The sequence below is a fragment of the Muntiacus reevesi genome, chromosome 3 (genome assembly GCF_963930625.1).
Source record: "Muntiacus reevesi chromosome 3, mMunRee1.1, whole genome shotgun sequence".
NCBI lineage: Eukaryota > Metazoa > Chordata > Mammalia > Artiodactyla > Cervidae > Muntiacus > Muntiacus reevesi.
Window position 1 is genome coordinate 161316001 of NC_089251.1, and position 14753 is coordinate 161330753.

Genomic DNA, 14753 nt, shown 5'->3' on the forward strand with positions numbered 1-14753 from the left:
CGAGAAGATCCCCTGGAGGAGGCAATGGCAACCCACTCCAACATTCCCACCTGAAGAATCCCCCAGACAGAGGGGTTGCAAAGAGTTGGACACGACTTAGCGACTAAACAACAAAAACAGCCCACGTGACCCCCAAAGCCCAGCTGCCTCAGGGCCGCTGAGCGGGGCAGTTGGCGCTGGAGCCCGGGCATCGGGCTGCAGGGCCGGGTCCACAACTGGTCTCCCTGTGGCCTCTTGCCCTCCCGGTTACCCGACCAGAGTGAGCCTTGCCCCAGACAGCCTCCCGCAGGGACCCGGGGCAGCCTCGCCTTGGGGAGGGGACTTCTGCCCCCAGAAGGGCCTCGGGCAGGGTCTGCGTGGATGGGACCCACGGGGACGTGTGGAGGGATGTCTCCTGCCGTGGCCCCTTGCTGGCTCCGCCCTCGTAACTCAGGTTGAGCACCGCTGCTGGGCGTCCGATAGAAGAAACTGGACTTTCTGAACTTTCCCAAGGAAAGGAAAGGAACTAAGAGTGGGTTGTTGAAAATATTGTTGTTCAGCCACTCAGTCATGTCCAACTCTTTGTGACCCCATGGGCTGCAGCATGCCAGGCTTCCCTGCCCTTCACCATCTCCCAGAGTTTACTCAAACTCACGTCCATTGAGTCCGTGACACGATCCAACCATCTCATCCTCTGTCGCCCCCTTCTCCTCCTGCCCTCAATCTCTCCCAGCATCAGGGCCTTTTCCAATGAGTTGGCTCTTGGCATCCACAAAGTTGAAATTATCCACTGAAAATATCCTAAGGCTTCATCTGTTCTGTGTTTAGAGGTTTTACTGAGTTTCTTTGCAAGGGCGGCTCTCTCACATGTTTGAGAAAGAAGGGGGAGGTGGGGAGGAGAGGTTTCAGGGTTTCTCCTGAGAGAAACCCTCGTCGGAGCATCAAATCCCCGAGAGAACACAACCCTTAGAGGCCGATCGTGCACAGAACTTCTGTTACCTTATTAAGTCAAACAAGTTAGAAGCCATATGTCTCCTCAAAAATGAAACATATTTGTTTACAAACGTACCCTGTAAGTGACAAGACGTATAGAAAATAAATACGACACCCTCTGAATTTCAAAACTAGTTCTTCTTCTTGACTAAGTTAGCCAGTGAAATAGGTTAAGGTAAAATTGGTCTAAACTGAAAAAAAACATCAAATAACCATTACTCTTTAAAGGACTGAGACAGGAGGCTCTATAAGTGACGGACAGCTGCCATGCAGTAGCCTCGTTTGTTTAAATTTTGGCCTTCAAATAGCTGCCATTAACAAAAATTAGCCACATTCTCTTGAACCATGAAGAATGGATTCTCACTTCTTCGGAGCTCTGCCACGCACTCAGATGAGGAAACTTGAAGTCAACAACTCGCAGGACAGACTGTACTGTTGGCACCATCGCCCAGGAAGTGGGTGATACGCTGCTATCTGTCCACCCTCTCATCCAAGAATCCGAAACCATCCTCCACACGTCCCCTCTAATGGGTAGGTAGGTGGCAAGTATTATTTTTCTCTTCATTGCGCAGTGTATAAATACCTCGGGAGGCAGCGCACTCCTGGGAAATAATTACTGTTCTCACTGCTGTCTCCAGGAACACACGCAGAGGCGCCCTTTCATGCCACGTAATGAGTTACTACTGACAGAGTCAATAGCAGACCCCAGGTTTTCTGTGTCCAATTGAAACATGATGTGTATCTTAGCCTTGATCAGTGATATGGGCTGAGTTCCCTTCCCACCCACTCTTAATTTTAAGCGCATAAAGGCCAGCGATTCCGCACCTGTAGATTAGGACAATTAAACATCAATGCATTGCCTGTCTGTGGTCTAGTCTCCGTGCTGAGCTGAGCAGTTTGAATGTCTTATGATCTAATTATGGCTCCAGGTAAAGACCCTTGACTCCCTTTTCACTAGATGCTTTCTCTTGAAACCTCAGAAGCCCCACTCCTTTCAGTTCAGTTCAGTTCAGTCGCTCAGTTGCATGCGACTCTTTGCAACCCCATGGACTGCAGCAGGCACGCCAGGCCTCCCTGTCCATCACCAACTCCCAGAGTTTGCTCAAACTCACGTCCATCGAGTCAGTGATGCCATCCAACCATCTCATCCTCTGTCGTCCCCTTCTCTTCCTGCGCTCAATCTTTCCCAGCATCAGGGTCTTTTCCAATGAGTCATTCTTCGCATCAGGTGGCCAAAGGATGGAGCTTCAGCTTCAGTCCTCTACCTTTCTATTTCCTAGAGACCCTCAGCCCACCCACACTGCCCACTAGGAAACCTCCTCTCCGGGGTCTCCTCCAGGCTGGAGCAGGGAGCTCTGTTACTGTCCCTGGTGGGAAGAGACCACGTCCACAGTGGGAGCTGGGGTTAGACTGCGATGCTGGCTCAGCAGAGGATTTGGAGGGACCCCAGAAGGATGATTCTAGAAAGCGCTGGGTGAGTGTCCCCTGGATTCTTTCTCCTTTTACCCACGTTCTGATTTCCCCTCTTGTTCACTTGACGCTCTCTGCCACGGCATTCTCGGGCATGTCCTATATTACACACATCCTTCTGTGGGTGACCGGATCAAAGCCGGCGTGGGGCCCGGCTCACGCCGCCTGCCCTCCCAACTCCTTCACGGGCTTGTTCTCCTGGGGGTCCCACAGCACCTCGGGCTCCTCTAGCACATGCAGACCAAGCTCGGCGGCCACGCCACAAGCCCTTTCCTCCTCTGTTTGGAGGTGGCATCAGCACCCTCCTACCCAAGCCTTTCACAGCCATTCCTGAGCCGTCTTTGTCTCTGCGCCCCTGGACTAGACGGACGGTTAGCTGGGCTGACTGGTCCAGTGCCACCTCTCTGCCCTTTTCCTCCTCTCCTCTCTCGATGCCAACTGGAGGTCAGGCCTTGAGCCTCTGACCTAAATCACAGAAGCCACAACAGAAGCAAAACACCTACTCCGGTCTGGGTTTCACAAACACTACTTTCACAAACGTTTGCGAAGCCACAGCTGACATCTGTTTCTGGTTGTCCGTGGGTCTATGTTCCTGCTCTCTGCTTTACGACATCCCAGAGATTGTAACCAAGAGTGCCCTGCTCACACCGACGGCTCGGGCGCCTAATTTAGAGAAGATGAACTTCCACCCCAAAGCCTCGCCCGTCCCCGCAGGGAGTTTCCCGAGTGACCTGGAGAAGTGTGCCTGTGTCTCGGGGCCGGCGGGGGTGCCTTGAGGAAGACCCCGGACACCCAGGGCACGTGTCCTTCCCACGCTGGAACAGGCTGCTGTGTCTCGGGGTGTGAGCCGCTGAAGTAGCAGCTTGCTTGTGGGGTGTGGATACACCTGGTCACGTGGGGCTTCCCCGGGGCCTCAGACGGTAAAGACTCTGCCTGCGATGCAGGAGACCCGGGTTTGATCCCTGGGTCGGGAAGATCCCCTGGAGAAGGGAATGGCAACCCACACCAGTATTCTTTCCTGGAGACTCCCAGGAACAGAGGAGCCTGGCGGGCTACAGACTCTGCTTTCGCAAAGTGTCCGACATGACTGAAGTGACTGACACTTCCACTTTCACACCCGGCTGTGTGTATGTATTAACACCGGGGCAGACAAGGAGCTGCAACTGAGTTGGAGACGCCGGTTTTGTTTCAGTTCCACAGTCTCTCTTGGCTGTGGACTCAGGACTCCAGTGGATGGAAGGGTTCCTGGCCTGCTCTTTGGACCTGATTGGATCTGAGGGTTATGTGTACACGTGTGATGATTTTGCTGTAAAACTGTACCCTCACTCTGCTTATGTTGATTTTCAACTCAATTCAGTCAAATTAGATGGCTTCCTTCAGTTGTATCGTGGTGGCTTCCTCCGACACCTGTAATCTTTCAAACGATCCCTCGGGTTAGGGGAATTATGGACTAATGTAGACTTATGTCTTCAGCGCAGTGGAAATCAGTCTCAGGATTCGTCACTCTCTGGATGCTTTTCTGATCAACTTAAAAAAAATTGCCATCTACATAGCATATAAATCTTTGCCTCTGGGCAATTTTAATATCAATGAGAGTATAAGATATCTCCCTGTTTTCTTCCAAGGACCAGGCTGGTTCCCTGGAAGATAAAGTGGATCATCCCCTCCACCACAGCCGGGAGCTGTCATCACAGAAGCAACACCTCCCCCCCCACCTCAATCCCGGCAATCCGAAGCCATATCTTCTTTTCCCATGAAGTTCTGAATCCTGTAGGTGGTGGGCATTCATCAAACATTGACTTTTATGAGATCCAAGGTTTCTATTTATACGTGGGAGATTTGGTTGATTTACTGCTTATTATAGCCCCTGGAGAAGGAAATGGCAACCCACTCCAGTATTCTTGCCTGGAGAATTCCTTGGACAGAGAAGCCTGGTGGGCTACAGTCCATGGGGTTGCAAAGAGTCAGACATGACTGAGCAACTAACTCACTGCTTATTTTAATGGTTGATTAAATTCCTAAAATGTCCGAGTCACTGGGATGTTATCGGCTATTAATTAAGGAAAATTTTTAATAGGTCTATGATTAATTCTCTTGAAGACCTTGACTAGCCTACGTCATTGTCCAAGAGAAATCCTTACCTGACTTTAAAATCTAACAAGCCCCTTCCTCCCCCTTCCCATTAACTCTCTTATCCATGCAACCAACCAACTGGTTTATGTTTTAACTATGTGTGTTCAGTTGTAATTAATTAGCTATGTCAGTAATGATGCAAACACGAGGGTCATTAAGAAGTAGCTTTCAACTGCTTGCTTTTTAAAATTCAAATGACTTTGATAATTTGATACTGGTATTATCTAAATAAGCAAACCCAAGTGAAAACCTGGATTATCAGAAAAGAAAAATTACAGTGTTAAAAATTCACTTAAAATTCAGAATATGATTCATTTCTGAAAATGAGTGCCCCTCAGGCATTTAAATATATGATTCAATTTGTTAAAATTTGATTTACATATCATGTGCCAGGAACACGTTTAGTAGATAAAGTGAGGTACACCTAAGCTGCAAGCACATTCTCCAAAGAGAACTGGCTAATACAGTTAGAATAAAAACAGGAAGCAAGGCATAGCATGAAATTTCACAGATCATTTCAAAAGAGCACAGGTCCTGCATTAAAGAGTACAGAAATCACAGGAATGTTCTATAACGATGAAGCATTAAGACAGTCATCAATGCTCTGACACCAACCATAAATGTGCTTCAAAGAGGGGGTGTTGGGAAAAAAAAACAAACTCTTGAATGCACTTAATTAGGCACTTCAAACCACAGCAGAATGCCCTCTATTGGTTCTAAGCTTCGAAGTTACTGAGCTTGGAGGGGGAATATTATTTTGCCCCAGGCAGTTCAATGTGCTGTGTGCGTGTTGTTTGCATAAACACCTCATTATGTGCAAACATGGCGGGAGCACCCCGCATTTACTTCGCCCTTATCAATAGCATCGACATCGTGTTCCTCAACCCGCAGTATGGAAATCTCATTGATTTTGCCAGTGTTTACAAAAGGATCATAAACCCCAGAGATGACTGATTTCGTCGGCTCAGGAGTGAGGTGCGGCTGGGTCGCTGGGATGCATTTCGGTGGCAGAGGAAGGGGAAGTCAGGGGTGCCCTGCAGGGGAACCGGGTCTTTCTGACCTCGGGTACCGGAGTACAAGGCTGTGGGCAAAGTGGGTGGTGAGAAGGGATGGGCACGGATTACTTGATGAAAACTGACGGCCACCTCTGAGGATGGAGGGAAGGGAGGCAGAGGAGAGAGGCACAGAGAGAATTGAGTCAGTGACAGAGCAGGCCCCCCAAGCGCCAGGAAGCACTCTGGCCTGACCCGCTGGTGGACGTGTGAGCCTTTGTTCTTCCCACTTACTCGCTGAAGGAAGGCACAGAGGGAGGCGCTCGGTGGCTCACGTGGGGTCACACGGCCACAAGGAAGGAGCAGGAATGGGACCCAGTTCTCCTGATCAGCTACGCGATGGTCCTCTCAAGATGGTCCTCTCAAGAGGTCGCTTCCTTCATGTTCTTGACCTCAGTTAGCTGGTCTGTGCCAGCAAGACACGTCCTCAGGGTTGATCAGCAAAGTGGTGGCTCACAGCCAATCCAGTGCCTGCTTCCGTGGATTGCTAGAGGCATACGAACCCGACCTTGATGCTCTGTAGTCCCCTCACCCTTAGCACATAATCCGTGTGCTGGTCTGCAGGAGCAGCTTGCATAGAACCACAGATAAAGTCACTGTGCAAAGCAAAGTTGCTTGCTTTATTTATTTTTTAATTAGAAATTTCTTCTTGTTTATCTCTCAACATTCGGTGAGTTGACATATTTCTTCTTTTACAAAAAGTGTCCTTTGTCCCAAGAGCATGTATGCTGAAGCATCAGAGTTTTGGGAAAGGGGTTGTCTAGGGAGTTGAATTGTCTCTTTTCCATGACAGCTAGTACTAAGCCTCCTGATAATCTCATGAGACTATAAACGTAGAAATATTAAGAAAAGAAAACAACTCACTAGCACATTTGTATCCAGCAGTTTTAGCCTGGTGGCTATGTGTTTCTAGAATTGCAGGGAGGTTTTCCAGTTTGACACAGAACAAGAAATGTGATTTTTGCTCCCAGGAGAACAAGAAAGAATTCACTATAAGAGGCAAGGTATGATCCTAACACCCTAAACTAGAGCAGTGGCAGGAAGGGTGGCTGGCAGTAGTGGGGGAAGAAATGAAGTTGCTAATGAGAGAGTAACAAAGTTGGTAAGTGATTGCAACTGGGAGCACAAAGGAAATAAACTACTGAAAGATCACTGTTTGGTTTTTTAAAGAAGTTGTCTGGTAGAGAAATCTTACATACACTGTCACAGATTTTCTTCAGCAATATGAAACATGTCATGAATCCAGGTTGTTGGGCTATCCAATAAAATGCAAAACCAAGCAAAACGTCAGCATGGAACTCTGCTCAATGTTATGTCACACCGTTATGTTCAATGTTATGTGTTATGCAGGGGAGAGCAGTTTAAGGGAGAAAGGATTCATGTATATGTATGGCTGAGTCCCTCCACTGTCGACCTGAGATTGTCACGACATTGTTAAATGGCTATACCCCAAATAGAAATGCATTTGGCTATACCCCAAACAAAATGAAAAGTTAAAAACAAACAAAAAAAGATGTTAGCATGTTTTTTGAAGTGTTGACCCAGTGTTCTGCAATGGTGATATTTTGCTTTAAGGCTAAAACAGCTCTCTAAGCCTCATCCTGAGGAGACAAGAAGCCGACATTTACTGAATTTGCGTGGACAACTTTGACCTCAAACAGTGTCACTTATGCCAATGCTAAATCTTAAGTAACAGAAGACTATCAATGACGATAGAATTTTTCACATGTTGAGGAAGGAACACACAAGATTTTGATACATCTATGATACAGTATAATTTGAAATGCCAACTTGTCTGAGAAGAAAGAAGCAAATTTCAACCAATGCGTTAGAATTTTGGAGAAACTGAACAGAAATTGAGCTGTTCTTCTGAGAACAGAAGAAACAGATAAAGCACAGCAAATGAGTGTTGAATTGCAATGTCAATAAGAGAAAGTAAGACCATCTCTTAATATATTTTAGAATATGACAAAGTAAAAGTATATCTTGCTCAAAATCAGTCAATAGGAGAAGAGTACCCAAGAAGAATATGCACCAATAACTCTGACAAAAGCCACGAAGTAAAGAAGGCCCTGGATACAAGGAGAGCATCTGAGTGAGAACCACAGAGCCGAGTGAAGACCGAAGTGGGAGATGTTACAGAAAGCAAGGCTTTGCTTAAATATAGGGGAACAAATTTTCAGTTAAGTTCTTAAAAAATGGTGTTAGTTGCACTCTGGTGCTGGGAGGTTCACGTGATTCAGGGGTGTAAGCAGAGGTCAGATGGCCGCTTGTCGAGGGGTGCACTCTTTGGGGACCCACCACAGGTGAAGCAGGGCCTTTCTGATGCAGTTCAGGAGTCTACTGTTATCCTCTCCATCACATTCTGTGGCCTTCCTTTCCAGCGCATCCCTGCCTGACAACTCCAGTTAAAACCGATGGTTCTATTGATACGCTTTCTGTGCATTTTCAGTGTTTCTCCATTTCTCATATTTTTCTTTGATTTCCAAAAAAAAAAAAAGAAAGTCCTTCCAGTTTTAGATTTTAATCTCCCTATCTACTAAAATTTTTTCTGTGCTTCTAATCCTGTTCATGGTTCTCTTTCCTTTCTCTCTCTCTCAAACTAACTGCACGCTCAAGCTGACGACCTAGCCATCCATCCTTTAGAAGGAATGACTTTCTCCTTGATCATTTTTAGCAACTCATCTAGCCCAAACTTATATAAAAGTGAAACCAGGGTTTTTTTCCCCCTCACTCCAAGTTACAATTAATTCACATTTTGAATGGACAAATCTTACAAACTCTTCTTTCAAAAGCACATTTCTTGCAATTGTTTTGAATCATCTCAAGTTAAGTCTTGCTGACGAGGAGGACTTCTGTGCAGAAACCAACACTGTCAGCAAAAGTGTCTTTCTACACAAAGAACAGATGACTGCACGGGAGGGACTGTACACTTCAGAACGAAATTTCTCACTTTTCAAGGCTATCCCTATTGTCATGTCCAAGCGGTACTTCAGGTTGCATTAATAAATTCAGCAAATGTGTATACATGCCCTATTGACTACTTTAGAAGAATTTTAATATTTAATATGTGCTGTAAAATTTGGATTATTATATACGCTATACATCATCTAGTAAAACACTTGCACAAACTATATCTATGTAAAAAATTCCATCCTATTGAAAAAATAATTTGACTCTTAGTTTTCATCCAAGATCAATGCCACTTATTATTAAAAAAAATAAATCACAAGAAATAACTAATATTGAGCACTACTTTTTTAAAAAAATTAGTAGCAAGAATGAAAGTAGAAACTTTGGAACAAGCTGCAAGTTTAAGAGTGCTTTTACTTGAACATGGATGGCTTGAACACTGGAAGATGAAATCAGTATATTGGAAATGACTTGTCTAACAAGCTGTAAGGAGATACCTAATTAGGTGCAGTTGAAACACAATATTCGTGAAATGGGGAAAACTATAGAATTTACCACCTTTGGTTCCTCTTTCCATTTGAACAATTCTCTCAGTGCCCTTTTGCTAACTGACCAACAGCATACAAATGACTTAATCCTTCTGCCTCCATTTCCTTATCACTTAAATCAGATTAGGGATACTTTCTTCCTCCTAAGTTTGTGTAGATTAAATGAGATGATTCAAGAAAAGTGTTTAACCGAGCATTTGGCAGCCATAGAAAAAATAGATAACTATCAGCTATTGCTAAAAATTAAATAACACAAAAAACTTGGGGCAAATTAAATAATCTCACTAAAAATTTTTTTAAAAACTAGGAATATCTACTCTAGAAATACAATTGGCAGAACAATTTCCCTGAAATTTATATTAATGAAAGACACAGTTTAGGTAAGTCATCAATTCTAAGAATGCATCAATTTTTAAGGGAAGAGATTTCTAACTTTCCATAATTAATTTCACAAAGATCACAGGATCACGTCACAACATTGCATATTAATTCATGGCCTTGATTACAGGCTTCCCTGGTGGCTCAGATGGTAAAGAATCTGCCTGCAATGCAACAGACCCGGATTCGACCCCTGGGTCAGGATGACCCCTTGGGGAAGGGAATGGCAATCCACTCCAGTATTCTTGCCTGGAGAATCCTATGGACAGAGGAGCCTGGCAGGCTACAGCCCAAGGGGTTTGCAAAGAGTCAGATGTGACTGAGCGACTAATGCTTGATAATAGAATTCTATAAAAGCTTATCTTCCTGGTGTAAAACACTTCAGTATACCTTTTATAGAACATACCATGTTTTCAGTGGCCCAATGTTGAACCATTTCTCCTGAACATTTATAGATTTATAGCATTTATAAATTTGACTATATCAATGGCCACTTTAAAAAAAAAAAAAATCTTTTCTATTTTTAAGCATGTTTTTTCTTGCTGGTTGAACATTTTTTGAGCCAAACAGATCAAGCCATTGTAGCTTCAAAAGCAATAGCTAAATGCTAATAATTTTAATTGCACAATTTGAGTCAATTTTATATTATACATGCCAAGGATTTTCAACCAAGAAATTAAACAGTAATTAGAACTTATCTTTCAGCTACAATCTAAGGGTGTTATATCTTCGAATGTGTTAGACTGTATCTCACGGGGTTTTATAATGGAAATTCTTGCATTACAAATCCATCACTTAACAGGCGTACTTGGAAGATTATGCATTGGGCATGGAACTTATTTATTTAGAGAAACTTAGCTATATCAATACTAAAATCATTTATATGCTACGTGATTATTACCTTGGAAAGACTTTATTTGGAATGAATTATGCTTTGTTTTCAAAGTATGGGAAATTAAGAGAAATTTAACAATGCAATCGATTTTCTGATAAAAGGAGGGAGAAAATTCTAAGAAAAAGTAGGCTAGCTTTCAGAAACAAGTTCATAGAAGTGCTTCTCCATAAGGCATGGGATAGGGTAGATAAATGGCACGGTTTAGGCTATTTCACAGATAGTATAAGAAGACTTGTCCTGTGAGTTACTGTCAAAATTAGGAGAATACTGTTCTCTGTAATCTACAGCTGTTCTTAAATCAAAATACTGATTTGGTAAAATAATAACAATAATGAAGAATAAATGGCAAGAGCAATTTTTAATCTTTGTTCCTATTGTTATTTGGAAGAATTCTTGGTGGGGGGGAAGAGACTGTAAACTGTTCCACCTAAAACAAGTGGTCTTTCCCTAAAGAATTGTATTTGAAAAACAAAAATGTTTAGCAAATTAAATTTCCTGAGAGTAAGGTTTATACTTGCTCTGTAACTTATTAAAATTTTCCAATCAATGTAATAATCACATGGAAGTATTATTTTAGCCTTCTCCATCAAGTAATTCTGAAATAAACATCAAACATCACTGGCTAATAAAAAACAATCCAAATTTATCAAGCAAGCAAAATTTATTAAATTATAGTATCAGCTCTCCATACATTGTAGTGAATACAGCCCTTGATTCGTCATGTGTTCACTGAATTGTTTTACTTTGCCTATTATAATAGAGTTAAACTGTTCTTATGTCTATTTTATTCTACTTTTCTAGTTTCATTATAATGCTACCATTATTTTGTTCTACTTTCCTTATAAAGAACAATTAAAGTTATATTATTTCCTTACAGCTATCAGTTCAAATTTATTATTCTGAAAAGTAGTTCTTTTTGAGATAAATATAATATTTAGCTTACTTAGTCGATAGCTGGCTTCACAATGTTAATATCTTGACTATCAGCATTATATAGAGAGTTCAGCCATGTTCAACTCTTTGCAACCCCATGGACTGTAGCCTGCTAGGCTCCTCTGTCCATGGGAATCTCCAGGCAAGAGCACTGGAGTGGGTTGCCATGCCGGCCTCCAGGGGATCTTCCTGACCCGATATTGAACCCACTTCTCAGGTGACTCCTGTACTGGCTGGTGAAATCTTTACAACTGAGCCTCCTGGGAAGTGTATGTAGAGAGCTGTTGTTGTAGTTCAGTCGCTCAGTCCTGTCCAACCCTTTGCAACCTCATGGACTGCGGCACGCCAAGCTTCCCTGTCCTTCACCATCTCCCAGAGCATGCTCAAACTCACGTCCATTGAGTTGGTGATGCCATCCAATCATCTCATCCTCTGTCATCCCCTTCTCCTCCTGCCTTCTATCTTTCTCAGCATCAAGGTCTTTTCCAATGAGTCGGCACTTTGCATCAGATGACCAAAGTATTGGAGCTTCAGCTTCAGCATCAGTCCTCCAATGAATTTTCAGGGTTCATTTCTCCTAGGATTGACTGGTTTGATCTCCTTACTGTCCAAGGGATGCTCAAGAGTCTTCTCCAACTCCACAATTTGAAAGCATCAATTCTTCTGCCATCAGTGTTCTTTATGGTCCAGCTCTCACATCCACATATGACTTAGGGGAAAAACCATTGCTTTGACTAGATGGACCTTTGTTGGCAAAGTAATGTCTCTGCTCTTTAATACACTGTCTAGGTTTGTCATACCTTTTCTTCCAAGGAGCAAGCTTCTTTTAATTTCATGGCTGCAGTCACCAACTGCAGAGATTTTGGAGCCCAAGAAAATAAAGTCTGTCACTGTAGAGGCACTGTATGGAAACTGAGATATGTCTATCTCAATTTTTGTGTCCATTAATGTATCCCCCTGCTGGATCATTGAAAAAGCAAAAGAGTTCCAGAAAAAACATTTACTTTTGCTTTACTGACTACACTAAAGCCTTTGACTGTGTGGATCACAACAAACTGTGAAAAACTCTTAATGAGATGGGAATACCAGACCACCTGACCTGCCTCCTGAGAAATCTGTATGCAGGTCAAGAAGCAACAGTTAGAACTGGACATGAAACAACAGACAGGTTCCAAGTCAGGAAAGGAGTACATCAAGGCTGTATATTGTCACCCTGCTTATTTAACTATCATGCAGAGTACATCATGCAAAATGCCAGGCTGGATAAAGCACAAGCTGGAATCAAGATTGCCAGGAAATAACAATAACCTCAGATATGCAGATAATACCACCCTTATGGCAGAAAGCAAAGAGGAACTAAAAAGCCTCTTGATGAAAGTGAAAGAAGAGAGTGAAGAAGTTGGCTTAAAACTCAACATTCAGAAAAATAAGATCACGGCATCTGGTCCCAACACTTTATGGCAAATAGACGGGGAAACAATGGAAATGGTGATAGACTTTATTTTTTTGGTCTCCAAAATCACTGCAGATGGTGACTGCAGTCATGACATTAAAAGACACTTGCTCCTTGGAAGAAAAGCTATGACCCCCTAGATAGTGTATTAAAAAGCAGAGACGTTACCTTACCAATAAAGATCCGTCTAGTCAAAGCTATGGTTTTTCCAGTAGTCACGTATGGATGTAAGAGTTGAACTATAAAGAAATTGAGTGCTGAAAAATTGATGCTTTTGAACTGTGGTGTTGGAGAAGACTCTTGAGGGTCCCTTGGATGGCAAGGATATCCAACCACTCCATTCTAAAGGAGATCAGTCATGAAGATTCATTGGAAGCATTGATGCTGAAGCTGAAGCTCCAGTACTTCCAAAACTCACTGGAAAAGATCTTGATGCTGGGAAAGATTGAAGGCAGGAGGAGAAGAGGACAACAGAGGATGAGACGGTTGGATGGCATCATTGATGCGATAGACATGAGGTTGAGTAGGTTCCGGGAGTTGGTGATGGACAAGAAGCCTGGCATGCTGCAGTTCATGAAATCGCAAAGAGTCAGACACGACTGAGTGACTGAACTGAACTGAATGTATTCCCCAAAATTCCTTTGATTTAAAAAATGTGTGTGAATGTCTATGTTCATGTGGATCTGAGTTATCTAATAAAGCTATCTATTTTCGTAGTTTTACAATGTACCCAGTATTCTGAAATACCGTCTTTGATCTCTCCTCTTTGCCCTTTATCATCTTGGTCCATACCCAGGAAATGGGTGGATACATTGACCAAGAGATCAAAAGCAGGGGGAAAAAAAAAAGGGCTTCTAACCTCTTTGTGTGTGTGCATACTCAATTGTGTTCGACTCTTTGTAGTCAGCCAGCTTTAGAACACAAAATATATACATTTTGAATCAAGCTAATTTAGTTTTGAATCTTGACTGCTTCTGAATGACATTAGGTGAAGCACTAAAATACTTCCATTGTTTGTTAACTGGTCTTAATATTTGATAGTTGTATTACTACTTAATAGTTAATAATATGGTAGTTGTGAGAATTAGGTGATGTGTAGGAAAATTCCAGAGAATGAATGGTATGGGACGTTCATTCCACTCATGACGATTGACTTTTCATGTTTGAGATAGCAGTTGCCTCACTTTGCAAGTTGAATTAGACTCAATATACTGCCTTAAGCCACTTTTTAAATTTTTTTGATTTTTACATTTCTGACTCAGGATGCTAATAGCATGTCATAGTTTAATTGGAAACACTTTTTCTTTCTCATGGATGCATAAAAACATAAAATATTTTTAACACTTGATTACATCTTAGATTTAATGAAATACAGTTAAATGCTTCCACGTTTACTTTGAAATGTGCTCTAGGGAGAAAATTCCTTCTAGAAAGATCTGTTCTTTAAGGTGATTGGACTGTGTACACTGTTTTTGTTGAAAATTGTGAGAAGAAATGCCACTAGATTAGAAAACATATATCTGAACTCCTTCTGGCAAAAAGAGTGAAGTTACACTAGAGATTTAGTTAGTACTCAGTGTTTGACACTTTTAATCAGGTGAACTTGCTGCTAGCTTCCTGTGTTCAGAGTTTTTCTCAAGCTATTATTGATCACTACTCCACAAAAGAAATTGATATGAAAACATTTTCGCTTTATAATGCATATGAATTTGTGGGGAAGATTAGCAACAGCTGCTTTGATCTGACAGCATATAATAATTGTTAAAGTGGATCAATGAAGCTTCCATTTACTTTAGTACATTAAATGAAAGAAATCTGTTGCTCAAAACCCCTATTTCTGGCAAAGCAATTTACATTTTCAGAGTTATCCGGCACTCAGGTTTGGATGTAGGATCTATTTATTTTTGAGGCTTTGGCCGTGGCTTGTTTCGGTCATACGACCTTGGGCAAATCATTCGATCCAATTCTTAGCTTCTTCATCTGTAAGGCAACTATACCAATTCCAA

The 14753-nt window shown here is 42.5% G+C and overlaps 1 protein-coding gene across 1 annotated transcript in view; it reads right to left on the reverse strand.

Moving 5' to 3' along the window:
* PACRG (parkin coregulated) overlaps positions 1-14753 on the reverse strand; it is a 504324-nt gene that overhangs the window by 191966 nt on the left and 297605 nt on the right. The gene's annotated exons all lie outside the window — the stretch shown is intronic.